Source organism: Zalophus californianus, chromosome 1 (genome assembly GCF_009762305.2).
Source record: "Zalophus californianus isolate mZalCal1 chromosome 1, mZalCal1.pri.v2, whole genome shotgun sequence".
NCBI lineage: Eukaryota > Metazoa > Chordata > Mammalia > Carnivora > Otariidae > Zalophus > Zalophus californianus.
In genome coordinates, this window is record NC_045595.1 from 106,851,071 (window position 1) to 106,868,261 (window position 17,191).

Consider the following 17,191-nt stretch of genomic DNA (forward strand, 5'->3'; position numbering starts at 1 on the left):
AAAATAAATGATGATCTTAAGGAACACTTTGTGATAGCTCTGTAGTGACCAGAAGTACTTTATTGGTGTTCTTCATGTTGATTCCAAATGAGTAAGGTTAATGAATGATGATTACTGATAAGTGGAATATTGCTGTAATTTTCTGAGATAGTCATAACTTAAATACTTAAATTTGATTCTAGGAGATTTATGTTAGAAGATATGATGGGAAGGAAATAGGGAAAAATATCCCAATAAATTAAATAAGTTAACAATGGTTTTGAGAGTCATGGCTGCATGGAATGACATTCACTCTGTGTTGGATATTTTACTAGCAGCTAAAGGGAAGTTTATTTTTCTGAGCAGATACCCCTGTGTTCCCATGGCACTCTACACCACCCAATATCATGGTTCATGTATTTTTTGGTAAAATTAAAATCTTTCTGCCCCTCTAGACTAAAAAACAAACAAACAAACAAATCCTAAAGGGAAAGATATACTGATATCGTAAACACAAATATCTACCTAATATGCACTTATTTTCTAGTTGTAACTAAAAAGAATATTTAAGGTCAGTATAAAACCAGACAAATGCAAGAAACTGAGATAATGAGAAAGAATTCACTCTTTCTGGTTTCAGTCATTGAGGGAATCTACTAGATAAAAACAAAAACACAACTTCTGCCAAGCCCTACATTTTATCTCTCTTCTAACTTTCAATCTCCTTAACCAGTCTCCTCTGGATAACGATTTAATGATTCTCTGCTCCAGGTATGCCCGTTGTGTTCATCACCATACACTGTGGAAGCTCTGTTCCTGTCCCTTCTTTGAAATCTCCTGGATTCAGCCCTAGCTCTGATCCACCAATGCTCAAGTCCTTGGGGCAGAAAGTGTGTGCTTTGTACAGAGCTACACCTCGTGTCCACATCCTTTATTATCTTAAGTTATTTTTAGACCCATTTTAAGGGCAGAAAATGGAAGTTAATTGAAGTTAAGTAATATGTCCAAGGGCACAAAAGAGAATCCATAAATCCGATATTAAGCCAGGTTTAACCTCTCCCATGGTGCTGGATGCAGTACCCTATGTTTCTTGGCCTCATCTTTTCTTGCAAGGAAGTCTATTTTCCAAAGCAACCTGGCATTTTTGTGAAAGCTCCTGCTGACAAACTCTGCCCTCCCTAGTTGCCAATGCCCCTTTCCTTCCAGGTTCTATATACCTAGGGGCGTTACCCTGTTACATTACAAACAGCAGCATATCGACACCAGATTGGTACACAGCACCCAGGAACTTCCATTTTAGTAGTGAACTTTGAAAAAACTAAACAATTTTAGTAACAGGCTGGGATTTCAAGCACTGTGACCAGATTCCTGGAAAGTATTTGGGGGCAAACACATTTATTGGAGACCCATCAAAGACAGAAAGCTGTTTCCTGAGGTTTGTATAATCCAATCTTTTCTAGTCACAGAATGACAATTTATAGCAAATATTAGTGGCAGCGGAAAAGTTGCTTTATTTAGCAGGGAAGAGGGATATGGATGGAAATGATAGATGTCTCTGTGTTGAAAGTGCAGATTGAGCAGGAAGGATGAAACATCAGAAGTATAAGGCAGACAGGAGGAAATGACAATTGAAAGAAATGTCAGAAGGAAAACAAACACACCAGATTTTCTTTTCACAGGGTCACAGTTTCCTTACCATGACAAGAGACAGAGGGAAAGTAAGATTTCGTACCTACAGCTGACAAGGAATTTTCTCCAATTTACAGTATTTTTCCATTTCTCTACCTGTCCAATAGAATTGCTGTAATGATGGAAACTCTTTACATCTCAGCTATCTAGTAAAGTATCCACTAGCCACTTATGGCTATTGAGAACTTGAATGTAACTAGCACAACTGAGGAACTGATTTTTAATTTCTTTTATTAAATTTAAATAGTCTCATATAGCTAGTGGCTACCATATTGGACAGTGCAGCAGGCAAAATAGAAGTTGGAACTATTCCTCTAACATTCATTTCTGTCAGATAAGTTTTTGTTTATTTTTATTTCTTCTAAATGTTATGAAGAATTTGAGGTTTAATAGCTAGTAGTAAACTTAGCTTATATCTGTGAGAAATCTAAAGCAAATGAGACGGATAAGACTTCTAAGCCTAGATCCATAATTACAGCTATCACAAATAGTACTATTAAAAGAAAAGTAATTCCAAAAGTATGCATTAATAATTTCTACTCAAAAACAAAGCATGAAATTCATTTATATAAAATGGCATAGGATATTAATGAGTTAAAGCAAAAATTATTTAAAACTGTGGTTCCCTCTGGGTCATGGAGGAATGTGCTATGTAGGAGAATATCAGCCAATGACACAGACCTCCTTCCTCAGTGGTTGCACACTGAGAGGAAAGATAGAATAAAAAAAAGAAGAAAGGCGAGGATATAATGCAAGCTTTTCTTTTTTTAAGATTTTATTTATTTATTTGAGAGAGAGAGAATGAGAGATAGAGAGCATGAGAGGGAAGAGGGTCAGAGGGAGAAGCAGACTCCCTGCTGAGCAGGGACCCCCGATGTGGGACTCGATCCCGGGACTCCAGGATCATGACCTGAGCTGAAGGCAGTCGCTTAACCAACTGAGCCACCCAGGCACCCCTAATGCAAGCTTTTCAAACTCAAATGTCTACCAGGCCTAGACAAATCATGTAAATATGTGACTTGCAAAGCCATGCTAAAGGTGAAGCAGAGAGCACTGCACACTCCCCCAAGTTATTTTTACTGCTCTGGTTATGCCAGAGGTCCACCTGCTCAGCCAGACTACCCCCAAAACCACTACTATTTCACCAACCGACCTGGGGCAGGCACCTGGCCTCTGCCAAGTGAGTTTGAAAACCACTGTACTAAATGATTCTAAAGTTTCCTCTAGTTCCAGCACCTTTTGATTCTAGAATTATCAGTCCAGATCTTAGGAGAGGGAGGCAAAAAATGAGTTTTTTTTTTAAATCAAAATGCTGTATCTTGGGGTTATGGTGCCTAAGGATAACTTTATAAGTACTACAAGTATTTATGGGATGGGGATTTGGAGATTATGATGTGCAAGTTTTTTCCTATGTAAGGCACTAATTACTGTTTATTTGCACACCAACTCAGAGCTTCCAAATTAGGGAACCATCATGGGCTTCACCTAACTAGTAATATGTATGCCTTTTACATTTTGCATACCACCACCATATATCCACCTGCAAACAAGCCTAAGAACACAGTAGGTGCTCAATGAATGTTTAATGAAAGAATGATGCCGAGATTCCTATAAATGCACGTAATCAAACTTTTACACAATAAAACTAATTACCCAGTATCGTCATGATGAAAACTTCTAAATCTTTTGATTGTGACAGTTCCTGAGATGACAATCCTCATTTCAATTTGTGTTTTCGATGTAGTTTACAGTTTATTATGCAGTGGTTTGATTGCTCCTTTTACAATAGGTTGCTTGGGTTCCTATTTGAATTCTTTAAAATAAAAATAAAAGGTGATATTTTTAAAATGTAAATTTGAAAATCTTCAGGAGCCAGGAAAACATGCTCAGTAATTTAAAAATATGCCTCTGTATTGGTCCACTATTAACAAATATCGATAGGAATTTATTGCTGTGTCTCCTTTAAGAAGACAAAGAAAATGGATAAAACAAGTTGTTCTGTCAGTGTAAATTCAGGCAAGAAATCCAAAAAGAAAAAAAATTGCTGGGGAGCCTGGGTGGCTCAGTCAGTTGGACATCTGACTCTTGATTTTGCCTTGGGTCATGATCTCAGGGTCGTAAAATCGAGCCCCACGTCAGGCTCTGCACTGGGCATGGAGTCTGCCTAAGATTCTCTTGCTACCCCCCTCTGCCCCCCCATTTGCATGCTCTCTTGCTCTCTCTCTCAAAAATAAAGGAGAAAGAAAGAAAGAAGAAAGAAAGAAAGAAGAAGAAAGAAAGAAAGAAGAAAGAAAGAAAGAAAGAAAGAAAGAAAGAAAGAAAGAAAGAAAGAAAGAGAAAGAAAGAAACAAGAAAGAAAGAAAAAGAAAGAAAGAAAGAACAAGAAGAAGAAAGAAACAAAGAAACAAAGAAAGAAAGAAGAAAGAAGAAAGAAAAAAGAAAGAAAGAAGAAAGAAGTAGAAAGAAAGAGAAAGAAAGAAGAAAGAAGAAAGAAAGAGAAAGAAAGAAACAAGAAAGAAAGAAAGAAAGAAAGAAGAAGAAAGAAAGAGAAAGAAAGAAGAAAGAAAGAGAAAGAAAGAAAGAAAGAAAGAAAGAAAGAAGAAAGAAAGAAGAAAAGAAAGAGAAAAAGAAGAAAGAAAGAAAGAAAAAGAAAGAAACAAAGAAACAAAGAAATTTGCAAGTGGGGTGGGAGTTTGGGAGAGGACACAGACAATGTCCTTGACTCGTTTTCTTAGGGATCCTGCTACAAATGTGCAAAGAAGAAATCAGGATAAAAAAGAAATTAGAGATTTGTGAGTAATAAAATGGGACAAAATAGAGTGAGATCCTGTAGATTCCTTGGACAATCTTCACAAGTAATATTTCTATTAGTAAAAAGTACGACCAGAAAGGTGAGTGGTTGGTTTACTTCTAAACCTCAGGTGATTTTCTACCAATGGTTGGATGTTACGTTAGACTTAAGTACATTATTAGGTTTTTAATGTTTCATTTTAATATAGTGAAAAGAATTCTGGGGCAGTGGAAAAAGAGCATAGGATTTTAAGGCGTACAAATAAACAAGTGACAAGTAAAAAACTCTCCTTCCATTCATTCTTAAATATCATATTTTGGAAGTTTTGAAACCTGGATATTGATTATATGATTTTCTAGGTTTGTGAAATGAGCTAGATAATTTTTAAAAGTTCAAAAAACATCAGAGCTGATTAAGATCTTAGAAATAGTCCCAATCTCAACTTTTATAATTGGAAGAACTAAGCCTCAGTGGTTTGAAGATGACATAGTTGGTTGATGGCAGAAACTAATGCAGAGGTCAGTTCACCCACCTCCCCCATCCAGGGCTCCTCTCACTCCAGCAGATGCCTCAGCCACAGTTAATACTCTGAGATCTCATCAGAATCTGAGATGGCAAGAATAAATATACTTATATGGATAACGAGACTATATGTTGGGCACCTGGGAATATGTAAATCTCGAGTTATTTTTCCTTCACATCATATGGTCTTTCCAGGTTCCCATATTGAAATATGCCCTGTCTTAAATGCACTGCCCAGCTCCCAGCTGTCTGTCCCTGGAAAACAACCTACTCCCTACTAAGAAGTAAGCATCTCACTCCAAGTTTGAGTCAGGTGGAAATGCTTGCTACATAAAGATAGAAGAAATGACATATATCAGTGATATATACATTCTACAATGAATATATTTTTTTATTTTTTTAAAGATTTATTTATTTATTTGAGGGAGAGAGAATGAGAGACAGAGAGCACGAGGAGGAAGAGGATCAGAGGGAGAAGCAGACTCCCCGCTGAGCAGGGAGCCCAATGCGGGACTCGATCCCGGGACTCCAGGATCATGACCTGAGCCAAAGGCAGTCGCTTAACCAACTGAGCCACCCAGGCGCCCTGAATATATTTTCTTAAAACTGTATTTCTTTTAGTTTTTTTTAAATCATAAGTTACATAAAATAGTCCGGATAAAATTGTTTTCTATAACTGTTCAAACTTACAGTTAATTTTAGTTATTTTAAAATAATATTTTATCAAAGATATGCTGAACCATTTAAAACTCCTAGAATATGGATTCTTTCAAGCATTATTTTATTCATAAAATTAAAATATTTTGAAGGCCAACTATGTAGAAATAGCCAACTTCCTTCTTTTCTTTAAATACACCTGGGTGTTACGGTCCTGTTGATGGCTCCTGCTGAGTCCGTGGCTAGTGAACTACTTACTGGTCTCCTCTCTTGATGTTGTCAGGGTTTTGTGGCTCTCCTTGGCTGACATTAACCCCTGTCTTTAGCACTCTTCATCACAATGGACTCTCTGCCCCCTCCACACTCAACCCATGGTTTATCTGTTCATTATAATAGTGCATTCCTACCTCAGCTCTCACAGTGTCGTCATGGCCAATGTCCTCTTACCCGAAAGAGAATGCAAGAACATTAGGATTCATACCTGCCATTTGTCATTGAGGGAAGCTTGACAACTGTAACTCAAGATATCTCTGTTTAACTACACCACAGCCCCACACTATGAACAGCACCTACATGAACCAAGATATATTCTTTGGTGGCCCATGGCCTATAAATTCTAGGGAATTAGGCCACAGTCCTTTATTCTGTGAGATCTTTCCATCAATACACACATTTTTATCTTTTCACCAAACTCTCATCCTCAACTCTGAAGCCGGGTCAGAGTCTGAATACTTGGGATCCCCTTTCATTTCTTTCTTTGACTCTCGAATACTCCCTAGAAGATCTGTTAGTTTTATTCCTGTTGGGTAGAATTTCATATCTTCCCTTTTCTTTTCCTTGACATTATGCCTTACCCTTAATAAAGAACAGATGAGGAAAGAGAAAGATGGAGAAGAGAGGATTTACAGGATAAAATATCTAATTGAGAGGCCTTGAATATGAATGTAATTCTAAAGGAGCATAACATTATTCTGCATATTCAAGAAAGACTCTCCTGATGGGGTAGCTAAAAATTACAAAAAGTGACACACAGGGGCGCCTGGATGGCTCAGTTGGTTGGGCGGCTGCCTTCAGCTCAGGTCATGATCCTGGAGTCCCTGGATCGAGTCCCGCATCGGGCTCCCTGCTCGGCGGGGAGTCTGCTTCTCCCTCTGACCCTCCCCCCTCTCATGTGCTCTCTCTCCCTCTCTCATTCTCTCTGTCTCAAATGAATAAATAAAATCTTTAAAAAAAAAAGTGACACACAGTCCATAGCTTCTCTCCATCCTACTCTCTGACCCCACCCCACAGCCCCCATATATCTCTAATAAATATTTTTGTCTATGTGCAGTTTATAGGTTTTTATTAACTGTATGTTAAGTATCCTCAATTTTGTTCACTGTTAATGGCAGACTAAAAAAAAAAATTAAGCCAATAATTAAAGTCAGTGTTAAAAATTTACCTCGGCCTATTGTAAACCTTCAGAGAATGGTAGTGGAATGCTTCGATTCATGGGGCTTTTCTCAGTCATAACCTTAATTCCATCTCCTTCCTGTCTTTAGACCCATCTTCAATCTCAAATAGCACTTTTTTGGCAATTTTTTTATGTTACGTGTTGGGATAGTTTTCTTTGTGTTTATTTTGTTTAAAGATTGTGAGCTTCGGGGATCTGAAAATTTGTAGTTTTCAACAAGTATGGGAACTGTTCATTATTTTTGTCCTCTGCTGCCCCTCACTTCATTCTGGGTCTCCAGTTACCTATAAACTAGACTGCTTGATATTGTCCCTCAAAGCACTGAAGCTTTATATTATTTAGTCTCTGTTTTTTCTGATTTCATTTTGCATAACTTCTTTTGCTATGCCATTTACTGATATTTTCTTCTGAAATGAATATACTACTGTTATTTTATCCAGTGACTTTCTAATTTCAGATATTTAATTTCCATCTCTGGAAGTTCCATTGGTTTCTCTTTTATGTCCTCTATTTGCATCCTTGTTATGTTCATATTTTCCTTTATGTCCTTGAGGATATGGGCATATTTATAATAGATACCTTAAAGTTCTTGTCATCAATTTTGTCATCCCTTTCTTTATGGGATTACATCTACTGACTGATCTTTCTTTGGGTTATGGGCCAAGTTTTTATCCTTTTTAACATATCTAGTAATTTTTTTCTATTGGGTGCAAAACATTGTGAATTTTAGGTTGCTGAGTGTTGGATTTTGTTGTATTCCTTTAAAGATTATTAGATGTGGTCCACATTTTGGAAATTTGATCTTTTGAGTTTTCTTTTTAAGTAATTTTAGGGAAAATCTAGAACAAAACTTACTCTGGGCAACTTTAGCCCCACGTCTAAGATGCCCAGGTCCTTCTGTAGATTCTACTGAATATTTTGTGTACTTAAGAAGGCATCTCTACTCTAGCTGATGGGAACTCAAATAACTCCCAGCTCTGTGTGAGTTTTGGGAATTGTTCATCTTACAGCTCCAACATAATTTGTCTTTCCTTGGATGATATTCCTAGTCTGGATTCATGGGGTTTCATATTATTCATATGTATTTGATATTCAGCTAAATACTTATGGTCGGGAGCTCCTTCTCTACATAGTTTATCTCAGATACATTATCCTGCAAACTAACTTCTGCAACCTCCTCAAATTGGAATATCTCCCCAACTCAATAAGATTGCCAGACTCATTTTGGTTTCTCCATTTTTATACCACAGCCCAGAAATGACTTTCACACAATAAGCTCAACTCATTTGTTTCTTTTCTCAGAAACATTAGTTGCACTGCCTATGTTCCAGTTTCTGAAAATAGATGTTTTCTATATTTTGCCCAGTGTCCTAGTTGTTTATGGATTAAGGTTAATTCTAGACTCTGTTACTCCCTCATGGCCAAAAGCAGAAATATCCTTCTTTTCAAGCATGACTTCCTTTTATGCTTATGATTTCACTTCAGTTGCTTTCAACACATAAGATCCTCTCCCACCACTGTGCTTATGTGTATACAAAATTAAAAGTTCCTGAATAACTGATTGCTTTCTCTTAAGTTGTCACTCTTCTCTCTTCTCAAGAGATTCTAAGATATTTTTCATCTGAATTTTTGACTGAATATACAAAACCACTTTTGGGATAAGAGTCATTTGTACTCTAGATGAAGAATCAGGTGGTGGGATGCCTGGATGGCTCAGTCGGTTAAGCATCTACCTTTGGCTCAGGTCATGATCCCAGGATCCTGGGATCAAATCCTGTACCAGGCTCCTCCCTCAGCAGGGAGTCTGCTTCTCCCTCTGCCTGCCACTCCCCCTGCTTGTCCTCTCTCTCTCTTTGTCTGTCTGTCTGTCTCTCTCTGACAAATAAATAAATAAAATATTTAAATGTTTAAAAAAAAGAATCAGGTGGAGATGCATGGGAGGACAGAATTGTGTTCTATTCACTCCTAGTATCTGGAGTTGCAGGCTGCCATAAGAATGAATTTTAAATATCAGTGAAAATAAAAGTATGATATTACAATAGCCAAAATATAGAAAAAGCCCAGATGTCCATCAACTGATGGATGGATAAAGAAGATGTGGTATACATACACAATGGAATAATACTCAGCCATAAAAAAGAATGAAATCTTGCCATTTGCAGCAACATGGATGGAGCTAGAGAGTATTATGCAAAGTATTAAGCAAAGTAAGTCGGTCAGAGAAAGACAAATACCATATAATTTCATTCATATGTGGAATTTAAGAAACAAAACAGATAAACACAGGGGGAAAAAACAAGAGAAAGAGGCAAACCAAGAAACAGACTCTTAACTATAGGGAACACACAGAGGATTGCTGGAGGGAAAGTATGCAAGGGGATGGGTATTAAAGAGGGCACTTGTTCTAATGCACACTGGGTGTTATACGTAAGTGAGGCATCACTAAATTCTACTCCTGAAGCCAATATTAAACTATATGTTAACTAACTAAAATTTAAATTAAAACTTGAAACAAACAGAACTACTCAAATAAAAAAGTATATTACATAGATTTTTATCATAATTAATTTATTATACTGTAACAGAAAGGAAATGTCCCCTTGGTAGTTGATTTTTCTTTCCTATTCTAGATGTTTAACACCTCTACACTTTCTATGAAACTCAAGATGGTTTGACAGAAAGTTTTGTTATGAAAAATTTTTGAAACCTGGTTTTAAGTATAACTGTGAAGTTAGGCAATTACTATTCACTCCAAGTCAGGAAGAGGAAGTAGCTGCAGATCTAGCTAGACAGAAATCATCATGGTTTTTAGCCTAGAAGATGAGAAATATAGCACTATTACCAAAATCGATCTTAATATAATCATTATCATGAAGTATTAGAGAACACATAACTTAACTTTGTTCTATTTGAATCAGAAAATTCAGTTTTCATAGGATGCAAATGGTTCAAAGATTGTATTGTATCAATGTTTTCATATTGTTACTCATATCTCCATAATACAATTTAACTGAAAAAATGATTTTTAGGTGCAGAATTAAGATATATTGTGGGCCTTAGAGGGAGAATAATACCCCCAAAATTTTGGATATTGACCTAAACCTTTATTCAAGGCCATCCAGAGTTTAATAATAATGTTGGGTTATATAAATCTTGTAAGTACATATTATCATATTTTTAAATATACTCATAAATGAGTATAAGTCATCCTAAGTAAAATTACTAATTTATTCAGGTAAACAGCAAAGACCTTTTTTGCCACATATTTCAGAGTGCAATAACGCTGTGATTTTTTTTTTAAACTTCAAATATTCAGCAGCATAAACAGTGGTAAGTTTGCCTTAGACAATTTGGAAAATTGCCTGGAAAGAGTCAGGGTGCTGCAAATTATTTTATCCAACATGAAATCTATGAATTGGGGAGCTATAAACACCGTGCATGAAGGTACCACCACATTCCCATCTCCCTTATAGTTAGTTATAGGACTTCCTTGTAATAATATCCCTTTCAAATATAACTATTTTCATGGATGATAGTTTATTGATTCAGTCACATTTCTGGTCTTTTGTAGTACAGTTCAAGATTTTATTGTTTTCTTGACCAAGCTAAAATAAAACAGATGCAAGCAAATCAGACAAAGATGTGAATTTGGCATGTGACTAATCAGAGAGTAGAATTAATGTTTCTTCCTTGTTTAGTTAAGCAATATTAAACATATTCTGTTATGGTGAACAAGGGGTAATCCTTTCATAGTAAAAATTGCTAGGTTTTGGTAATTCTGACATTTGTAATCAATTAAGCATTAGAAAAAGTAATAGAAATATGATACTAAAATCTAGGAAATCTAATAGACAACAGGAAGACCTACTGGTCTCAACACAAAGTGTTAAGTGTTAATGCTCATGTTAATTTTTTAAAAAGCCATTTATTACATGAGTACTTTATCCCTTAACCTTGAGCACCTACTAAGTTAGCAGGATAGTTAATTCACTGAATCACCCAGCCAACAAATATATATTGAATATGTGTGTATTTATATACATATATATAATCATAACTATCATAACTAATGTGTCATGTGATGTGGGGCTGCAAATTACATTTGGTCAAAATGCAGCCATTTTAATATTCATCGTGAGGTAAGAGAGGGACACTATCAGTACATGACAAGCAGAATTTATTTTTAACTCTCAATAAATTTACATTTGTGTTTTACAAGAATAAAGAATAATTTCAAAATGTACTGATACGCCAACGTTTAAAAAATTAATTATCCATAAGTTTGGATGTTTCTAACTGGGAGACAAGACTGTTTTAGTTGCAAAATAGCTAACTGATGCTTAGGTCCATGGACTGTGATGTTCTTGCTTAGCAAGAAAATCTAGATATAGTGTGAAAGCATACTGGCAAGATCTTGGGATTAGTTGTCGAGAATCTGTGAGAGTTTAAATGGAAAGCACATGCAATTTTCATTCTAAGAATGGTATTTATCTTTTTAAAAAAATATGCCCTAGACAAATGTTTCAATATTGATACTCTGTCCAAAACTTTACCAGGGTATATCATGTCCTATTATATCAATTTTCCTTTTATACTTAGCTAGACATTACTTTATATATAGCAAAATAGTGAGTAAAAAGTCTGAACTTGAGGTAGTTTTCATTTTCTTCTCTTTCAACATCATTTTAAACAAAAAATTATGATAGACTTACAGCATGATGATTTTTAATAAATTACTCCAATATAAATAAATCAATAAAGGAAAGACAGGATGTAAAAAAATTATTGATAAAGAAACTGATTAATATTTATAATATAGGCAGGGAATCCTTTAAGAAATATTTCTTGTTGAAAATTTTCTTTCTAGCTGAAGAAGAAACTTCTTCATTGTTATCTTTCCAAATAATCTATGTCACCATGGAGAAAGATGATTCATCAACAATTTAGTACGTTTTATTCCAACGCTGTGTGTTTTTCAGAATCTTTAAACAGCTGAAGTTCTTGCATTTAGAGTATACTTTAAAATATTTCTATCCTTCAATCTTGCCACTTAATAGTAAATGTAACTTAACAAGATCTAATTTTTAATCAGTGCTCATAAATTGAGGATTGTTAACTTTTTCTAATTTACTACATGGTGAGGGAACCAAGGGATTTAGTCTGTTAAAAATTAAATTTTCTTCCTTGAGAAATAATAGTAGACAATAATCAGTTTGATGTTTGAATAATATATAAAATATACATATTTTCTATAGCTTTTGAAAATTGTCCACAATATTTGATAGGGAGTCACTGATAAATTTCTATTTTTCTCAAAAAATATGCTATAGATATGAAATAAATAAATCTCTTTACATATATCAACCATGTAACTATTATTCTCGAAGTCAAAATAATTTGGGCTCTCTAATATATTTAAAGTTTTGAAAGTTAAAATGTTTTAGTATAATTCCATCCCCAAACCAAAAAAACAAAACTAATTATGTGCAAGGCAGTGGACTATGTGTTATTTGCAAAATCATTTTAAATTAACTGCCCATGTCATCACAGCACTTTCTTATCCTTCTAATCTATTTTGTTAAATTGTTGAATAATTTAACTGTTGCCTTCTCCTTTGTTCCAGTTTACACAGAATCAAAGAATAGTCAAGAATTTAGAAATGATTTATTCTAAACCCCCTCATTTTACAGATACAGAAACTAAAGTCAGGAAAGGTGGTGCAATTTTTTCTTATTTGAAAGTTTAAACCTGTAGAAAAGCTGAAAGAATAGTACAATAAACACCAATATAACCTTCACCAATTGAGAACATTTGTCAAATTTGTTTGTTCTCTTTCTCTTTGCACACATATGTGTGTATGTATGTATATGTATGTATGTATGTTGAACATCATGCCACTTCATCTCTAACTATTTTAAAACACATCCTGATTAGAACATTCTCCTACAAAAGCACAATACAGTTATTAACCTCAAAAATATTTACAGTACTTCAATTATAACATCTACTGTTCAATTTTCTTTCTCCAACATGTCTTTTATAACTTGTTTTTTCTTCAAACCAGGATCCAATCAAATTTCATGTATTGTATGAAGTCTCACTGAAATATTTTTATCAAAACAATCCCTAGGTTTCTTAGTTTTTGTTTTTAATGACACTGAATTTTGTGCAAGTTCAGGACAGGTGTCTAGTGAAAAGCTCCACATTTTGGATTGGATGATTATTTCCTTATGATCAGATTCAAGTTAAGCTTTTTGGGCAAAAATATTACATAAGTGATAACATATAACTCTCATTGCATTAATCATGAGTCACATAAAGTTACAGTGTGTCACGAATGGTGATCTTAAATGGCTCAATTAAAGTAATAATCACAAGATCTTTCCATTGTAAAGATCTGTTTTCCTTTTGTAATTAAAAAAGACTATATGTATGATGCTATTTTAAAACTATGTAAAAATTCTGTTTTTTAATAAATTTTCACCAAGTTGTATGCATATCTCTTCTATCTTTGTCTAAATTTCATGTTACATTGGGGATTGCATAATGGTGATTTGCTAATTCTATCATTCTTTCCACGCTTATTGCTAACACTCCTCTATGTGGAATATAGTTTCTCTTTTTCAGGCCTCTTTATTTCCTTACCCCTTCCAATCATTGTAAGGCCTCACTTGATCACAATTGTCCCTTTGGCCAGAGATCACTGTCTCACACATACTCCTCATCTTCACCATGGCCAATGCTCTAGTCCTTGTCCATGCACCAACATCCACTGTTCTGGCCACCGCAGATATGTCTTGGGATCTACTCAGTCCCAGTTTACTTTAAGGCTCTAAAGGGCTGAGGAAAGACTGGATGAGAGACCCAGAAGAAAGGAAGGACCCAAACTATTATTTATAGTCAAAGGATTCAAGTTTAATGGAATCAAAGTTTGGGTCTCAGGATTAAGGCTGAGAGACATGCTATTTACTTATTTACTTACTTATTTATTTATTTAAATTTTTAGTGGACATTCTCAAACACAGCAGAAGCAGAAAGAATAGTAGAATAACTCCCTAAATGCCCACCCCTCAATTTCAAAACTCAATATTTTGCCAATTTTATTGCATCTATTCCTCACTCTCTTTTTTTGTTGTTGGATTATTTGAATACAAATCCCACACATCATGTCATTCCATCCTCACATGTCAGTATGTGTCTTTAACTGATAGGGTTTATGGTAGGTAGAATTCCAAGGTGTTTCCTCTAAATTCTTGGGCCCTTATGCATACACATCTTCTCTCAGTTATTCAAACACTAAAATAGGCACTGCTGTAAAGAGTTGTGCAAAAGTAACTAAGATCCTAAATCAGTTGACCTTAAAATAGGACGATTTTTTTTTTTTGAGATGGGTCTGGCCTAATTACATGAGTCTAGGTCTAGAGATCAGAGACAGAGGAAGTCAGAAATTCATCCCATGAGAGTACTAGACATGCAAGATAATCTCCATTACTAGCTTAATGATAGAGGGGTCCGGGCAGCAAAAAAAATGTGGTCTTAAAGAGCAGAGAGCAGCTTCTGATCAACAGCAAGTAAGAAAATGGGGACTTCAGTCCTAAAACTCCAGGGAATTGAATTCTGTCCACAACTTCTATGAGCTTGGACTCTATGCCTCTGATGGGAAGAGCAACCCAGAATGTCACTTAGTTTCAGCAGTTTGAGACCCTGAGCAAAGAGAAGGCAGCCATGCTGTGCAAGACTCCTGATCCTCAAAAACTATGGGATTATTTTTAAGCTGCTAGATTTGTGGTAATTTATTATATAGCCATGGAAAACTGATCTTTTTTTCCTAAATATAATCACCATACTATTATCACATGTAACAATCACTGCTTACTATGTATTATGTATGAAGGGTCTTAAAGAACAGGTAATCTTGGCTGCCATGTTATGTAAGTAGGCTTTTATGAACCCTTTGGGAAAGTTAACAACAAAGTATAATCTTATAACTATGTGGGAATTCAGACAACTAAGATACAAATAAACATTTGGATCATATTCCAATAAAATTCAATGTCTGTATTTCTGAAATTAATCAGTTAAAGCGTTGTAATGAAATGATTGTGGAGACCAACTTACTTAGAACATGTTAAATCATGTCATATTTAACCTCTCCTCTTTGATGAGTCTCTGCAATTTTAAATAATTCCAATGACTCATTTCTCTAAAAGTTTTTTTGAGTGTGTGTCATTTACATTACATAGGAGTTACTTCTCCCAAAGATGCTTTTCCCCTTTCCAGTCTCTTTTGCAATATCCCCAACACTTTACTCAACCTTGTGCTTCAGGGTTTGGTTTTTAAAGATATAGGAGCTATATAAAGAAGAAATACCTGACAAAAAGATACCCAGAGATTAATAGTTTTTTCTTCTGATAGTGGGTACACAGGTGTTCATCATATTGTTTTCTGAACTTGCCTTTATTTAGAATTTTGTTTCCAAGTTAAAAAGGAATCTTTCATTTTCTAAATGGTACTTCTTCTGCTTCTGATATAAATTCCTTTGTGAATTTTGATATCTTGCTCTTCTTCAGTGCAATACTTACTGGATATTTCTTTGAGATTTTGACTACACATTTCCCTGAAAACTTCATTTGCCCAACTAACTTCCTTAAGTATTATAGCTCCTTCTTTAAAGATTTCCTCCAGATCTTATCTCTTTTTAGAAGTCTTCCCAGGTTTGGGGGAGAAAAATTATTGATGTATCTCACTCACCTTCAGCATAAGAACCACAAACACCTAATTCCTGAAGTCACATAATTACATAATCAGACAAACTGATTCCCAAGCTCTTCTCTTGCAAGTTGAGGCCTATCCTGGTTTGTAACAAATATTCCATGTGTGTGTGTTGATAACAACAGAAGCTCTGGCAGTTGAAATTGCTTTGAATGTAGAGGAATCAAAAACAGCCACACAAGCATGGCTGGTTGTTAAAAGATTTCAATTAGCAGTTCTAAATGTGTGAGATATACTTTTTACGAAAGGTTTCCAAATCATACATCCACAGGTATTTCAGTAGCTTGGATATATATGTTCTGTAAGAATACATGCTACTATTGTTCAAATGTATGTAGGTGATGATGTGAATAAGAAGTATTATTGAATTGATAGTAACTTTGTCATTATGTATTTTCCTAGTTTGTGAATAATAAAAATAGAAATGCAGTTATATAGGATCCTGCTATATTTCTGTTATACATTTTTGGAAAAAATTTACATATATATATATGAATCTGGAAGGATGTATGTAAAAATTGAATAATAATCCCCAATTGATCTCTATTGTCTTCCTTGTAGATTTATGATGATCACATATTGCTTCTATAAATCCTATCCACCAAAAAAACTCCATTTATATATGTATTATGTAAATATACACATATATTATCTGTATGCGTGTATATATGTGTGTGTATCTCAAAAAAAAAAAAAAAAAGAATTTCCAGGAAACAAAAATGTATCATACCCTCAGAAACCTTGCAAACCACTGATTTAGTTAAGAACACAGAATAAGAGATTTGAGCTTTGATATTTTTGTGAATTTTCTGTCGCTGTGAAACATAAGTGACTTCATTTGAAGCCTTCTAAAAGCTGTGTAACTGCTGGTAAAATTGGCTTTTAGGAAGAACGGAATGCATTAAGTCTCATGCAAATGTTTTACAACAAAATAGCACATTGTAAAGCTTCTCAATAATGATTACCAAGGGCTCAGTCGGTAGTGGCCAAATGGATATCCATACTTGCCATCAATTGTCAGAACTGGTCTTCAAAAGTCAAAAATAGTTAAGTATATTGACAAAGACAGCTGCCTTCCAAGAGCAGAAATTAAATCCCCCCCTAAGAAATACCATTTCTCTTTTTGATGCTTACAGTCCCCAAAACTGTGAATCCCCACAACCTTCCTAAATAGGCATCTCATCATTGCTCCAAACAAATAAAAAGCATATAAATGAAGTGAATATATAATTTTATGAGAGCTGCCAACATTACACGACACCATTGTTCCCTAGAAATCTTGTTCTAAAAGTAGTCACATCTAACTCACAGGGACTGTGAGCCATCAC